This window comes from Podarcis vaucheri (genome assembly GCF_965113315.1).
Source record: "Podarcis vaucheri genome assembly, chromosome: 2".
NCBI classification, from domain to species: Eukaryota; Metazoa; Chordata; class Lepidosauria; order Squamata; family Lacertidae; genus Podarcis; species Podarcis vaucheri.
The window spans coordinates 4,029,698-4,046,357 of NC_138760.1; the positions used below are offsets into that span (position 1 = coordinate 4,029,698).

The 16,660-nt window shown below is 45.1% G+C and overlaps 1 protein-coding gene and 1 long non-coding RNA gene across 6 annotated transcripts in view; one reads left to right on the forward strand and one right to left on the reverse strand.

Annotated features, from left to right (window-relative positions):
- Positions 1–8,914, reverse strand: part of LOC309524549 — a 68,243-nt gene extending 59,329 nt beyond the window's left edge. Inside the window, exon 1 of the long non-coding RNA XR_014215997.1 lies at positions 7,448–8,914. This is a non-coding gene — a long non-coding RNA (uncharacterized lncRNA). The remainder of the gene's footprint in view (positions 1–7,447) is intronic.
- Positions 1–16,660, forward strand: part of LOC309523675 (low-density lipoprotein receptor-related protein 1) — a 217,355-nt gene that overhangs the window by 131,987 nt on the left and 68,708 nt on the right. The gene's annotated exons all lie outside the window — the stretch shown is intronic.

Here is a 16,660-nt window from a genome sequence, read left to right on the forward strand (position 1 = left end):
GGTCGTTTGGCACACAAGCCCCAAATGAGAACAAAATAAAAGGATAGCTATTTAACTGGTATAGCTTCCCATTGGAACTGGAATTTTCACAGCTTTTGCAAATGTTCCTCGCCAGAAGAGGAAGGGTATCTTCTGAATCCTCCCATTATGGTTTTCCCTGTATCTAACAAAGTAATTAACACCCTCTCAGCCATACTTTCATAATGTGTCTCAGCACCCTTGTGCAGAAGGTCAGAGTTGTTGGATGGATAGGATAGCAGGAGGCAGCAAATTTTAAAAATAAATATTCAAAAACAATTCCAGAAGCCCTTGTTTTCTAATTTTCTTGGTTGCTAACTGGGAGGCTGGCATGTGAAATTCTGCACTTGCCTTTGAAAGAGGCAAGTCGTTCTCAGTGGTTCTTACATTGTGGGGTGGACTGCTCTTGAGAGGCCTGAATAGGGTGGGGTTGCAATGGTCCATGGAGAGATAGGATCCAGTCCAGATCTTGGTGCTTTGGCTGCCCCATAGGCAGAGGAACCTCAGTGATCCACACCGGATTTGTAGGAGTGACTGTAACTTTGTGGCTCAGTCACTTGAAAGTGATTTGTGGAGCAGGTGGCTCCGAAAGAGCTGCTCTTTATGCTCTTTGTGCATGCTTTTGGGTGGAAGCCTGAGCTACTTTGTGCTATCCTTTGTTTAAAGCTCAGCGCAGGCCGTGTTTAACACTGTTCCTGTAGGTAGCTCTTAGGAACCCAGGCTCCATTGTGTGCCGCATGCTCTCTGTGTCTCTCTGTCTCGTCTGTCTGTCTGTCTCTCTATCTCTGCCCTCCCCCTTTTGCTTTTTCTCCAGAAAGCTGCATAATGTCAGGACAAGTATAAGCCACATGTTGAAATCTAAGATTCCTCAAGTAACTTGTGTGCATTATTGTTGTTTTTTGCTTCTTCTTCTTATTTATTTTAGTACTGTACAATTGTTGGCCAAATAGTCTCTATTTCTCAGTCTGAAGGTAGTGATTTAGAAAATACTTTTTTAATATATATCTAAGCCATCTGGGAGGAAGGATGAGTCATAACAGAGCAAGCAGCACAGGCATGGCTGGATTCTCTGTAGAGTTCTTCTTCTTTAAGGACGTGCTGCTGGTTGTCTGAGGCTTGGTTTTTTCCATGGCAGGCAAGGATAGTGATGTCATAAAGGGAGACCCTGAGACATAGGCAGTGGCATTTATTTATTTAGCCGCTTAACTACAGTGGTCTCTTAAGCAGTTTACAATGCAAGAAGTAAAACATCAGTTCAAACTATAAAATCAAACTTCAGTTAAAATTCCTGCTGCAATGATAAAACAAATTCTTCAGTAGGCACCTAAAGTTCAGTAGGCCTATCCGACCTCAACTAGAAAGATGTTCCATAAAATTGGACTCAAAATACTGAACACACAACTCCTGGTGGTCATGAGCCCTGCATTTGAGCTATGGGGGATCACTAACAGTGACTCCCCTGAAGATCTCAGTGATCTGGCAGGGGTATAAGGGATTAGGTGGTCCTTGAAGTTTCCTGGACCCAAATTGTTAAAAGCCTTGTAAATTAATACAAGAACCTTGATCCTGGCTTGCTAGCATATGGGCAGTCAGTGCAAACTTTTGAACACTGGAGTTATGAGCTGGCAATAGTCTGTTTCTATCAGCAGTCTAGCCGAAGCATTTGGCACCAACTGGAGTCTTCTGATGAGGCCCAAGGGTAGCCCCACATATAAAGCACATTGTAATAATTGAATCTTGAGATTCCCAATCCATGAATCACCATGGCCAGACTATCGGCTGTAGTTAGTGTAACAACTGCAGCTGGTAAAAGGCACTCCAAGCCACTGAGGCCATTGAGCTTCAAGTGACAAAGGTGGATCGAGGGAGTGCAACCCTATCCAGAACAGGGAACTGGGGAATATGCCAGACACGGGAACCCACCCACCCCCAGTTCCTTTGTCTTCCCAGGGCTTACATTCAATTTAATGGCCATCATCCAGTAGAGCTGTGTGTCCTCAGCATATTGATGAGACTTTGCCCACAATCTGCTAATGGCTTCATACAGATGTTAAACAGCATTGGGGCAATATAGCTTGTGGCACATCACAGTTGAAAGATCATGTAGTTGAAGCAGAGTCTTCCAGTGCTGCTCTCTGGACATGACCCTGTTTGATCAGATATACTAGATTCAGGGGCAGCACATCCTGATTCCCCACTTGAGGCAAAATGGGAACGGGCCACCCCCACTGTTCTGCCTCTCTTACCTGTGTTGTGTGATGGTGTCCATGAAGCACGAGCAGCAGTGGCACCAACTTCCGTCAAGATCTCTTACTCGCTTTGTGAGTTCTTGTGAGATTTGGGTGAGATCTCCCTGGAAACCACTGCCGCTGCAAGGTATGGGGGGCATTGCTGAACCACCCCCTATTACAAAGGCTAGCTCAAGTCTCTTAATCTCAGGATTGTGGCTTTGAGCCCTGTGTTGGGCAAAAGATTCTTACATTGCAGGGGGTTGGACTGTATGATCCCCGTGCTCCCTTCTAACTCTATGTTCTATGATCCCTGGCTTAACTTTCAGCAGACAATGTGCCCTCAGGTAAATTTTATCTCCAGCTGGGTGCTGATAATGGACGTAGCTGGCTGTGGGGTGCATTCCTGTGAGTATCTGGAGAGGGAGTGACTGTGGTGGGGTAAGATACAGACAAGTAGAGAATTCTGCACCCTTCACACATGTACCGTTTTTGCTTTTTAACACTCACTTTAGGCCTAATTGGAGGCAGCCTCTCATCATAAAAAGTGGCTCTGCTCTGCTGCCATCACAGCCTTGAACATTCCCAGTGGCTCTTAATACACCGTGTATCGTTTTAAGAATAGGCAGCAATATTTGAGGCCTGCTTGTCTTGCTTTTCAATTCAAGCTTTTGTTTCCACCACTCTCTCTCCAAGAGGCTGCCTCCCTCCCTCCTTTCATTCTTATGCCAGGCAAAAATAGTCTGAATCCTTTGAACCTGGAAATGGGCATGGAAACAGCTTCCTTCCAATGCTTTCCCTTTGATCTGAGGCAGTCAGTCCACTGCAGTAATGGGAAAGACTATCACTTGGTGATGCTGTATAAGTTGCAGATGACCTTGGACAAATATAAATGTGTCCTTGAGGTGATTAATAACCTTCTGTGCATGGCATTGGTGGGACATCTGCTGCATTATTCAGTCTAATTCTGCTGCCTTGAAAATGTTGAAAGGGTGGGGTAGGCATTTAAAGGAAGATCTACAAGCATGAATTCCTAGTGAAGAAATGGTTGGAGCATATTGATTTGCATTAGGGATTGAATGTGCCCTTTTCACTGTCTATAAGAATGTAATAAGAGCCCTGCTGGATGAGGCCAATGGCCCATAGTGCAGCATCCTGTTCTCACAGTGGCTAACCAGGTGCCTGCGAACAGGACATGAGCACAGGGCAGCAACAATGCTGCCTGGTTTCTCACTATTCTGCATTATGGACAGGCAATATTGCAGGATCAGTTTGGGTGGTGGAGTTGCTGTCACTGTCTTCCCAGTTGAGTGCAAGTCTACCCTAGGGATAAGGTACCTGGCCAGGTCACCATTTACGCTTGAGAGCACCAAAGCAGAAACATAGAAAGTTTCGTGTGCATGAGTCTGTGAGAACAAGAGCTGCTGGAATGTTTAACTTCCTGTTCTGGCTGAACAGTTAAGCAACATTGGGGAAGGGATGTTGCTCAGTGCTAGAGCACAAGTTTTGCATGAAGATTGTCCCAATTTCATTCCTGGGCATCTCCAGGTAGAGTTGTCTGAACTCCTAAAGAGGATGTAGCAGTTGAAATATCTAACTTGCTTCCATGGTATTTGGTGACGACTGTCAGCTTGGAAGACTTTAAAAGGAGATTGGACATCTTCACAGTGGGCAAGGCTATCAATCGCTATTAGTCTTTATGGCTCTCTAGTACTTCCACGATTAGAGCTCATATGGCTCTGTGCACCAGTTGCTAGGGAAGAAGAGTGAGACATCTTCTTTGAAGGTTTCTGGTTGGCTGCTGTGGGAAACAGGATGATGGAATATATAACCCCCTGGTTTGGTATGGCAGGGTTCTCCTTATGTTCTGGCATTGCTTTTGACCATGACTGCAAGATGTTTTTGTTGTGATGTGAAATGCAGACCTGCACTTCAGAGGAACATGGATGTGCCTCAGACATGTGAGAAATTGACTATGCAGGCAGGTGTGGCCTTAATGTGAGATGTTTTACTAGTACACAGTGACTCAGCCACACTGAAACACTACACCTTCCTCTTTTGATTGCCATGAGCCACTTTTGTCCTGACTGGATGCAGAGGAAATCCCTAGCCATGCTTTCTGACTGTCAGGCCTAGGGGGAATAGTTGAGAGTGCCAGAACGTTCCCCCGTCTCACCCATGGTGAGCCTAGAAAGGGTGCGCATCATTCTGGTGCTTAGCTCTCCTAGTTCCTCTGGTCTGAGCACCAGCAGGGCTTGGAAGAGCCAGACTATAGTGCCCGGTTTTCTGGGACAGTGATCCTCCCACTTCTCTTTTTCAAGGCAGAAAAATTTGGAAACCCTGATCCCTGACCAGGAGGTTGCAGTCTCCAAGAGTGATCCCACTTCTGAAATAAATCATTGGAGGCCCCAGCATGATACCAGTGCCTCTGTTATGGACACAGACCATGTGGATGACAACCATTTTTTCTTGGCTGTGTCAGATCAGCTTGGCAAGCCATGATACTTTTATACTGGCTTTGCGGATGCTGTAGTCATGTGTTTTCAGCCAATGCAGTTGTGTACATGTTAAGGATCTCAGTGCCATTTACCGTATTTTTCGCCCCATAGGACTCACCGGCCCATAGGACGCACCTTCCTACTTTATTCTCACAGCAACCAAGTAAGCGTAGGTTAGGCTTAGAGTGTATGGCTGGCCCAAGATTACCCAGTGAACTTAGTGGCTGAATGGGGACTGGAACCTGGGCCCGTCTTAGCAACTGCACCACCCAGACTGGCTTCATATCCAGAACTCTTGATTCATAGAGCATAGGTGAGAAGAGTAGGGATTTTTCAAAGGTCATCATGTAAGTCAGTGATGGAGTCAAGAATCGTACCCAGGTCTTTTGTCTTCCTAGTCATACAGTTGGGGAGCAACACTGTGTATGGATGTTGAGGAATTTATGCATTCGGGAAGTTAATTCCAAGGTTGCTTTGAGACGCCAAGCTCTTTTTTAATAGTACCTGGAGAATTGCAGCCTTTTAATTATGGTTGAAGGGAATTGGAATTTTGTAAATAACACCATCGCCACCTCCGACTTCCTTCCCCCATTCAAGTCATAACAAGAGATGTGCTCAGCATCAAGTGGCCTACTAATCAGAAACTGTGAAGCTGACTAAAAGGCCCTGTGCGGCTTGGAATGTGATGTGCCTTTCCAGGAACAGCAGGGACCTAAAAGCACATCTGTAACATTGCCATTGGATGGAAATAATCCTGATTATTTCCAGGAGGACTCATCCACACGTTTGCTTGACCCATATTTTGATCGTATTGTGTACTGATTAATTTCTCTGGGTCTGGAAGCTTTTCTTGTTGTTCTGTTGCTGTGCCTTGCAAAAATCCGATCTTACTTGCTGAATCGGATCTTATCAGATGTGCAGAAAATCTGTAGATAGATTTTGCTTAACTGAGCTTTAATTCAGTGAGTATGATCGGATTTTCTCAAGGCACAGCCGCAGAACAACGTTAAAAGCTATTGGACCTGGGGCAAGTACACAATACAAGCAAAATATGGGTCAAGTGAAAGTGTGGATGAGCTCGTAGTGTCTGAATGGTGGCTTCTCTTGGCTCTGTGAGGTCTTTTGATGCTGCATCCACTATGTGGAAAAGAAACATAGGCTTCCACAGTGACAGTTTTCAATGATTGCTGCCAGTAGCTTGACATGTCTCCCCACCCCCTTAAACAGAAAGAAAGTGAGAGTGAGAAGTAGTTACTACAGAGTTTGCAAAGAAACCTTATCTCTGTTGAACTGTTTGTGTACCAACCTGATGCTTGGTTACTGAGTTTTAGGTTTTCTTTTTTTAAAAAAATGGAAGAAAGATCCAACTGCAGTCCATATGTACTTTGTTTCCAGTCTTGCTTTATTTCTGCTTGTTTTCCTTCAAGATTTGGAAGTGGTCTCTTGCTTTTTCTCCTGGTTTAATTGCCATCCCACATAAAACAGCATTTTGCTGAATCCAAGCTAATACACTTACCGTCAAAACAACAAACATTTCTCTCCCTAGTCCCTTTCCACTTAAAAATGAAAGTAGGGAAGAAATCTTGGGTAGAAGAAGAAGGCCTCTTCACATTTAGGGACAGAAAGAGAGTAGTTCTTTCTTTACCTGAAAAATTTCTTCTTTCCCATGATCTATGCAGATGGTTTGCTTATCTTTGGCTGAAATTGGTCTGGGCCAGATTGCTGATAATGGAGCAGGTCTTTAGAACCAATTCCCATGCAGGCAAAGCAGCAACACCTAAGTAGGTTCAGAGTTGAGCGGATGTTTCAAATCACCCATAATGGGCTCCTAGTTGTAATTATGGGCCCATCATTACAGGGTTGGGACTCAAAACCCTGTGGAGTGCAATTTCGGAAGCAACCAGTTTCGTGGCTATGATTCCCTTCTTGTTACAAAATCATCAGGCTCTTGTTAGCTTCAGTGGGTGCAGCCTAGATATTCAGCTAAATGTTCATCTTGGAGGCTTCAATTTCCCAAGAGGCCAAAAAATCATTGACTACTAGACATTTTAAAAATACTGTTTGATTTTACAAAACCTTTTTTTCCATCAGCAAAGTCCAGTTTTCTCACTTTAACAGGTAAATAGCTTGCAAAACCCCCACAAAAGAACAGGTCAGACTCAATTGTACAATAACATGTAGCATATGAGACACGGCGGTAAATTAAAGTGGGATGTAGAGAGGCTGTGAAGGACTTTGAGTCTGAGTTATAGCCATTTCATGCCAGGTTATATAAAAAAGGGGAACGAAAACTACCAGTATATGGTGTCAGTATCTTTGTTCTTGTAAGCTCTTGAAGGACTTTTCTGCAGTGACAAGCTATGTGTGTGAGCAAGAAAATAGTTTGCAACCTTCTAGTTCCTCAGGTTTCTACAATGCAGCACTCTTCAGTTGATTGAATCCAAGTAATGCCTCTGAATCATAGGAGCTTTAGAGCATGGCACATTTTGAATTCTGAATCTGTCTTCTATGGCATTAGCTACCCCTCCCAGTTTGGTGTCATGAGCAGATTTGATGAGCATCCCCTCAATTCTTTCATCCAATTCATTTATAAAGATGTTGAACAACAATGGGCCCAGGACAGAACCCTGTGGCACCCCGCTTGTCACTTTTTTCCAGGATGACGAGGAACCATTAAGGAGTACTCTTTAAGTTCAGTCATACAAATCCACCTAACAGTTACCTTGTTCAACCCACATTTTACCAGCTTCCTCACGAGAATATTTGTGACCCACTTCTTTCTTTGTTTTTGATCTGATCATGAAGGCCTGTGAAACTAGCATGCTGCACTCAGTGTGCTCATAAACTTGTGACCTACTTTCAGACTTTTGTGTTCCCCCCCCCATTTGTCTCAGCTCATCATCAATTTTGGAAATTATTGACCTAAAGGTGCCTAGTTCGCAAGGCTGGGTATCCGTGGCAGGACACAATCACTGGATTTGTTCCTCCATTGAGCATTTTGGAAGGACTGCTAGCCTTTGTAATCTTGATCTAAACCCCTTCTTTATGAATGCATTTTCTGCAGCCTTGTGGCCCATTGACAATGCCTGTGTTCATTTGCAACTGGGTTCCCTTCTGACTCTGATCCTCCAAACAATTTCAGAAGGAAATCGGCTTTCAGGTTCTTAGACCTCTAAATACTCATAGCTTAGCAGGAGGCAGGCTTCTCAGACTTTTAATAATTTAATGCCTTTCTCTGTGCAGCTTGCGTTCCTTACACACATCATGTGCCTGCCTCTTAATGCTGTGCTTTATATGAACAGTGTGTTTTCAACGATCTCAGCAAGGGGTGGCAACTGGGTGCCAATAGGTTAGTATTAAGACAGCTCCCAGTGGCACAGTATGTAAAAATGGAAATGTTGCTATGCTGGCTTTAGATACATAGGCCACTCAGCCCAGGATCTTCCATATATATGGGATACCCCCTGGGGTACATCAGAGGAAAACAGTTGAGAAGCCTAATCTACCGTTCACTTCCTTCCTGGCCAAAATAGAACTTCCTTCACTGGGTATCTTGCAGTAAAAGAAGACTGTGTGTCATCCTTCTGACAGCACAGAAATGAAGAACCAGGGGCCCGCCAGATGTTGTTGGGCATGTCTTTAAAAAAGACGTGATAATTTCGTTTAGTTTGTTTTTTCTTTATATCTAGAATATTTAGCAGGGTTCAAATGGTATCTTTCAGAGAAAATATTTCAAGACTATTGCTCCTACAGTGAGCAGGAAGCCAAAATAAATCACCCAGGTGCTACTAAAAAAATACAACATACTGAAAATAATGACACAAAGCTAGTTTTAAACCATACCAATTCATCAAGGCACATGTTGTGAAGCCCTTGAAGCAGCATGATGAATCTCTTCCACGGTTTGGGACTGATGCAGATGCTGCTTTTACATGGCCCCTGAAAAGGAATGGAATTTATTTCTTCATTTATTTAAAGCTCAAATCTGCCCTATCCTGAAAGCCAAGAGCAGGAAACATGTAAAGCAAACTTACTAAACACTGGTAAGCACAAGGCACAATGTGATTGTCACCCAGCAACTGCCTTGGCTCATCTGACTGCTGCCTACCAACCAACCTTTAATAGCAGATGGATTTTAAAAGTAACTTAGAGATGTGATCTGCTGGAATAAAATATATGCCCTCTTCCAAAAATCTGCTGTCCCTTCTTCACTTTTATTGGCTGGATGTGGGTGTTGGTTGGGGTGGAGTTGTTCTAGACTGTCCAAATATTTACCTTGAAGAGACTCTCTTGATGGGTTTCACTCCATGTTCTGAGTTTAACTTGATCACCATCATCGTGGTTAAGAAGAAATGGCTTTATATGAAACATATGGTTTGGATGTTTTGCTTGAGCAATCTGAATTGTTTTACTAAGCTGTTTCATAGTGAACACCGCACATGGGAAAGTTCACATGTCAGAGAGAAGGCTATTATGCTGGCTTTCTTGGCACATCAGTTTTCCATGCACAGGAGAAAAGTTTTCATGGGTGGAGGGGAGACACGACTTTTTAAAACGAGTGACTTCTGTGCATACTCAGATGGTACTCCAACATGTAAGAAGACCACACTATACCCCCCCATCCCCCTGCTCACATTTGAACTGGTTCTGTGCTGTTGCTCTGTGATGTGGTGCTTGTTACAGACTATGTTCCCAGCACAGTGTGCATTGGAATGTTGTCTGCTATTGCATCTAAGAGCATTTCCCCAGGTATCTGGAAAATGTCAAGTGAGGCTGCTCCCTCTCTGCCTTTCTCTTGCTTCCTTGCTTTTCTTTTGTGACATTTGGGGGGGAAAGGGGGGTCATCCAAAGTAGCACGGAGGAGCAAAATAGTGGGACTTGGCCAGGTGAGACTTTCTCAACCTGGTGCCCCTCCAGATGTTGGACTCCAGATCCCATCAGCCCCAGCCTCTGACCAGGAGTCAGTGATGGTGAGAATTGTGTTTCGGAAGCATCTGGGAGGGCACCAAGTTGGGGAATAAACGTCTAGATTGTGTTTCCAAATCTAAAAAGTGAGCAATCTGACCACACTAAAATGTCTTCCTAATCTGTGAGGCAGGCAACAACTTTCCAAACAAATATGTCCCAAAGGCTCAAATTCACCCACAGCCTAACAACAAATCTCAAAATCTTTCTAATGTCAATGAGCAGAAAGCTCTCTTGGATTTAGGACACACTGTGTAGAGAGAGAGAAAGAGAAAGAGAGAGAGAGAGAGAATATCAAGCAAAATTTCCCCCTTTGCATTGAAAACTGTTCCCTCTCCCCCTCTGTCCCCAGGCTGCCTAACTCTTTCAGCCAAGAAAGAGGCAATGATTTGAACTAACTTGGCAAGAAAATGGAGCACTTGGTAATTTCATCTGCCGTGTATTCTCTTTAACCCATTTTATTCCTTGGGACAACAGAAGTCTGAATGATTTCACCCCTCTCAGGACTGTTTTTAAGAGAGACCTGGGAGTATGGAATGGGGATGGGGAGAGAGAATGATATATGTGTAGGCTCAACCTCTGCTCCTCTGGCTATATCTATTCTATAGATCCATATTGGTTTACCTGTTATTCCCTTTTCCCAGGGAATTTAGAGACTTACAGGATTCTAAAAGAATGTGAGGTGAGGAATCTCAGATGGCCATAGAATGCTGAGTATGGTGGCATGGGATGGGGTGGGAATCTTGAGAAAAGGGCATGAAAGGGTGAAGAGAAACCCTGAGCAGGAGCATTTCACACTGCAACTTTTTGCTGCAGGTCCCACTTGTTATTACTATTACAAAGATGTCTGCCTATTCCGAGAACCTGCTGGCGGCAAAATTAATAGCTGTCTGGGTCATATCTGAACGACTTGTTCTTCTCTGTATTCCTCTTTCTGCCTACAGCCCACACTGTGTACTTCAGGGTAAAACATAGCAGCCAAAGAGAAATCCCTAGATTGATTGCTTCCAGCAGCCAAATGATTAGGGGTAATTTGAGCAACAAGGTTGCGCTCTCCTCTGCATCTTCCTAATAGGAAAGCTAGAGGCCCATCTTTCTTGAATAAAGTACAGTGGTACCTCAGGTGACATACGCTTCAGGTTAGAGACTCCGCTAACCCGGAAATGGTGCTTCAGGTTACAAACGCTTCAGGTTACAGACTCTGCTAACCCAGAAATGGTCTTCAGGTTAAGAACTTTGCTTCAGGATGAGAACAGAAATTGGGCTCCGGCGGCACAGCAGCAGCAGGAGGCCCCATTGGCTAAAGTGGTGCTTCAGGTTAAGAACAGTTTCAGGTTAAGTACAGACCTCCAGAACAAATTAAGTACTTAATCCAAGGTACCACAGTACTAGGGAGCATGATTGGAGGTGGTTTTGTCCAGTGCTCTCCCCCCACCCCCGGGAACTCAATGGTACGCAGTAACAGCATCTCTCTTTTGTTGTTCAAAAGTGTGGCACTTACTGTAACAATTTAATGGTGAGTACCGGCACCTCTTTTTCTAGAAAAAAGCACTGTTTTTGTCACATTCTGGTCATCTAGCAGGTAAGGTAAAGGTAAAGGTACCCCTGCCCGAACGGGCCAGTCTTGACAGACTGTGGGGTTTGTGCGCCCATCTCACATCTATTGGCCGGGGGCCAGCGCTGTCCGGAGACACTTCCGGGTCACGTGGCCAGCGTGACATCGCTGCTCTGGCGAGCCAGAGCCGCACACGGAACGCCGTTTACCTTCCCGCTGGTAAGCGGTACCTATTTATCTACTTGCCCCCGGGGGTGCTTTCGAACTGCTAGGTGGGCAGGCGCTGGGACCAAGCAGCGGGAGCGCACCCCGCCGCGGGGATTCGAACTGCCGAACTTTCGATCGGCAAGCCCTAGGCGTTGAGGCTTTAGCCCACAGCGCCACCCGCGTCCCCCTATCTATCTATCTAGCAGGTAGATCACATCAAATAACACTGACGCTGTCATCATCAAGTTTATTTATATGCCACTTTTCCATATTATGCTCAAAGTGGCTCACAAGAGCAATATCACCGATATGCAAGCCATCAACACAATTCATGTAGTATTTAAAAGCCACACTGGCAAGCTGACAAAAACATTAAGATTGCGCTAAACATATGAAAAACAATTTAGGCTAAGTCACATGTGTGCAGTCCTGTGTTGCACACAAAATGCAGATAAACCCTTTCCAGTATGGCACAAATCTTAGCACATGTGTCTGCTTGCCCATTTGACACCGCTTGCCTACGTTGCTTGAGACGTCTAGTAAAGGCATATCTTTTTTGCTTAGGCTCCCCCTGGCCCTTTTTTGTCAGGGACTGGCAGGGCCCCGAGGAGTGGGTGGCAGAGACTGTCTCAATTAGAATCATAGAATCATAGAATCATAGAGTTGGAAGAGACCACAAGGGCCATCGAGTCCAACCCCCTGCCAAGCAGGAAACACCATCAGAGCACTCCTGACATATGGTTGTCAAGCCTCTGCTTAAAGACCTCCAAAGTAGGAGACTCCACCACACTCCTTGGCAGCAAATTCCACTGCCGAACAGCTCTCACTGTCAGGAAGTTCTTCCTAATGTTTAGGTGGAATCTTCTTTCTTGTAGTTTGGATCCATTGCTCCGTGTCCGCTTCTCCGGAGCAGCAGAAAACAACCTTTCTCCCTCCTCCATGTGACATCCTTTTATATATTTGAACATGGCTATCATATCACCCCTTAACCTCCTCTTCTCCAGGCTAAACATGCCCAGCTCCCTTAGCCGTTCCTCATAAGGCATCGTTTCCAGGCCTTTGACCATTTTGGTTGCCCTCCTCTGGACACGTTCCAGTTTGTCAGTGTCCTTCTTGAATTGTGGTGCCCAGAACTGGACAACAAAATTGTTGTTGTTGTTGTAGTAATATTTATTTTTCTATGTTTTTATACTACTGTTCTGCTAGTTCTGTGTTGTATTTTTGTTTTGATAATATTGCCTATGTTCTGCACAACTTTGAGATGTTAATCAGTTTACAGTGGCCTGAGTGATGAGCCTGGCTCCTCAGGAAGGAGTTTCCTAAGTGCAAGACTGTTTAAATGCTATGCCCAATTTGACACTCTCTGTGTCACACATGTCTGTCTGCCTCTTACTTCCGTGTAATAGTTTGATTGGGTCCCACATCCAAGCAACTCCAAAGACAAAGGTGCTATTAGGAGTGGAAAGCCAGGAGGTGGGGATGCCCAAGGTTTTTCCCACAGTTAGGAAGGCCCCATTGAAGCTCCCAGAGATGGCAAAGGACTGTACAATAACAGATCAGTGTGGCCAACAGACCACAGTAAAATTCATAGAGCACATAGAGGCTTTGTTTGGGGAGCTTGCACAGACCCCATGCCTGAGATAATCCTTTCCTCATACATGAGATTCCTTCCTATTGTGTGCAAAGCTATTCCTCTGGTTTATCTAGATTTAGTGCTCAACATGGTTTCATTTTTGTGAGTTATTGGTGGTGCACACCTACAGGAGAGTCCCGCCTGCCTCATTCCTCCTAAGAGTTAGATGCGGTTCTGCATTCCAAGGATGTTGGGTATAGACTTTGCTTCTGCAGGAGCAATTCAGGCCTAGCAGCTTGGCAAAGAGCCAGCTGTCAAGGCCCCGGTTAAATGGACTGTGTTAACTTTTTATCTTTCAGGAGGGAGGGGGAAGGAGGAAATGAAGTGAGAATGCTTTAGGTTACATCACTAGGGGGACAACTGCCTTGTTAGACAGCTGTCAGGAACACAGATTCCAGGAAAGCTGAAAGCTACAGCCCACACAATCCTTTCAGGAGCTTTACAGTAACTTGCAAAGCTCAGTGGGTTAGCTTGTATGGTTACATAACCCCCCCCCCCATCCTGAAATACTGAATTAGTTTTGCTGGGAAGTAATTGGGCTGACAGCCCTGTGCCGCTACCACCACCCGCCCCTCAGCATTTATATTTTCCACCCAGGTATTGCCTAGAATGGCTGATCTTCATTTCCAGCACGGTTCTGAGCTACCTCTCCCCCTGCCAACAGAGGCAACAAGAGATTATTTTTATATGTGTATTCCAAGTCTTTTCTTTCCCTCGTGCATCCTAAAATAAAAGAGAAAAATGAATTGAAATCACTGCACACACATGGCTTCCTGTGCAGTTTGGAACAAAGTGAGGAGGCACATTGATTAGTGGGGGGGGGTGCAGCTAGGTTGCTTGTGGGGGCAAACTATAACACCCTGCTTGTAGGATTTGCCCTGACTGCCAATCTGCTAGTGGACAAGTTCAAGGTGCTGGTATGAACATTATAAGGCCCTATACTCTCAGGACCAGGTTACCTGAGAGTCGGCTTTATCCTTTATTTATTTTTAAGGTAAAGGTAAAGGGACCCCTGACCATTAGGTCCAGTCATGGCCGACTCTGGGGTTGCGGCGCTCATCTCGCTTTATTGGCCGAGGGAGCCGGTGTACAACTTCTGGGTCATGTGGCCAGAATGACTAAGCCGCTTCTGGCAAACCAGAGCAGCGCACGGAAACGCTGTTTACCTTCCCGCTGGAGCGATACCTATTTATCTACTTGCACTTTGATGTGCTTTCGAACTGCTAGGTTGGCAGGAGCAAGGACTGAGCAACAGAAGTTCACTCCATCACGGGGATTCGAACCACTGACCTTCCGACTGACAAGCTCATGCTCTGTAGTTTAGACCACAGTCCCCAGTTTATTTATTATTATTTATTATTTATTATTAATTTTTTTATAAATAATTTTTATTATTACCTTAAATTGCATAACAGACATAACCGCTCAGAAGTTTAACAAAAGAGAAAGAATGTTACAAAATCTAGACTGCAACTTGCCTTATACACCCAATAGATTTCTGTAGTCTGCGGGAGAGTTCCTCTCCTGCAAGTTCCAATGATCTCAGAAGCCCCCTCCACAGTGACTCAGAGCAGGGCTTTTAGGGTGGCTGCCCCTGCTCTGTGGAATTGCGTTCCTGTCCAGATACGACAGGCACCCCACTGTCTGCACTTTCTGGAAACAACTGAAGACGTTTTTGTTCCAACAAGCTTTCCAAGCTGAATGGGATAAATGGGTCTTTGCTATTCACTTTGTTATTGTTTTAGTCTTGTTTTAAATTCATTTGTTGTTTTCAAGTTTTTAACTGCTTTTAGTTTTCTTTAGTGTAAATCACCTTGAGACACTTCTTTAGAAGGCAATTAATAAATAATTTGTGGTGATATTTTTAAAAAATAACCTCCAAGAGAGAAAAACAACTACTGTTCACAAGAAGTGTCAAATTTTATTAGTGTCTGGAATGCTTCGGGAATGATTCATTTCTTAGACACATCAGGAATCAATAAAATTTGGAATTTCTTGAAGAAAAACAATTGTTTTCTGGAACAAATTTGGCAACAATAACATTTGGTATTGAGGGGAAATAGTGGCTTCTCTGTCTCTCTGTCTCTCTCATGTCACTGTGCAGTTTGCCATGTGTTTTGTTGTAAAAGAAATCAGAAGTTCCTTTTCATTGTTCCTCATCCTCACAAGCAATGAGGTAGTCTTGTTATTGCCATAGGTTATCTAGCTTTTCATCCTGGAAAGCCTTGAGGGGCTGGCAGGGAGAGGGCATGAAAATTTAATTTGGTGATGCTGGATTAGTTTTGCCTTCTCTCCTTTGAGATGTTTGCAGCTGGGAGAGAGCAGTCAGGGTCGACCCCTTCAGCTACCTTTGGAAACAACAACCCTCCAAGCTTTTCTTTTTTAACTACCATTCCTTGGTTTGGAGCTGGAATAGAGCTTTGCCCTATCTCTCGGTCTATTACCATATTTTTCGTCCCATAGGATGCTCCATCCCATAGGACGCACCTAGTTTTTTGGGGGGAAATAAAGGAAATTCCCCCCTTTATTTTCCCCCCAAAACCAGGTCGGGGAACCTGAATGAGGTCGAGGAACAGCAGGATGGCAGCGCTGCGCCTCCCTGCTGTCCCCTGAGCTTGTGGGGCTGGCCGATATCTGCCCGGCGCGCGGGGCGCTCTGCTTCAGGGTGCCTTTTGCGCCGGGCGGCAGGCTGCTATCCGCAGCGTGGGGAGCCCTGCGGGGAACTCCTGCAGGGCTCCCCACGTTGCAGATGTGTTCCTGAAGCGCCGGGCGCTCTGCTTTCAGTGCGCCCGGCGCTCCGGGAAGCAGGCTGCTATCCGCAGCCTAGACATCCCTGCCAGACCTCCCGTGGGGCTGCCTAGGCTCCGGATGTCTTCCTGAAGCCTGGAGAGCGAGAGGGGTCGGTGCACACCGACTCCTCTCGCTCTCCAAGCTTCAGCGAAAGCCTGCATTTGCCCCATAGGACGCACCCAGATTTCCCCTTCATTTTTTGAGGGGAAAAAGTGTGTCCTATAGGGCGAAAAATACGGTATTTGTTCCACACTTCCCTTCATAGCAGGGGCTCCAGGACCAATATTAAGGAAAAGGGACATGGAGTGCTAATCTTGTGTGGGATGGAAGATCAGTATGACAGGGACAGCTAGGGTTGAAGGGTGGGAGGGTTGTGTGTAATATGTGGCTTTGGCAGCCACCGTGGCCATGGCTTGGTTGACTCATTTTCTGGTTCCTGGAAACACTCTTGCTTTCAGCTATTTCTTCACTTAACTCATGTATCCTCTGTGGGCATTAAATGTGAAGGAGGGTCCCTGATGGATCAGACCCAAAGGCATGCCCAGGCCAATATCCTGCTTCCTGCAGGAGTCAGCGGGATGCCTCCAGGAAGCTAGGAAGCTGTGAAGGCAACAGCCCTCGCCCACAGTTTCTCCCAAGCAACTGGTATTCAGAGATATACTGCCTCTGTATATGGAAGTTCTATAGCACTTTCATGATGAATAGCTGCAGATATAGACCTCTATCTTTCTAATGAATTTTTATAAATCCTTTTAAGCTAATGGCC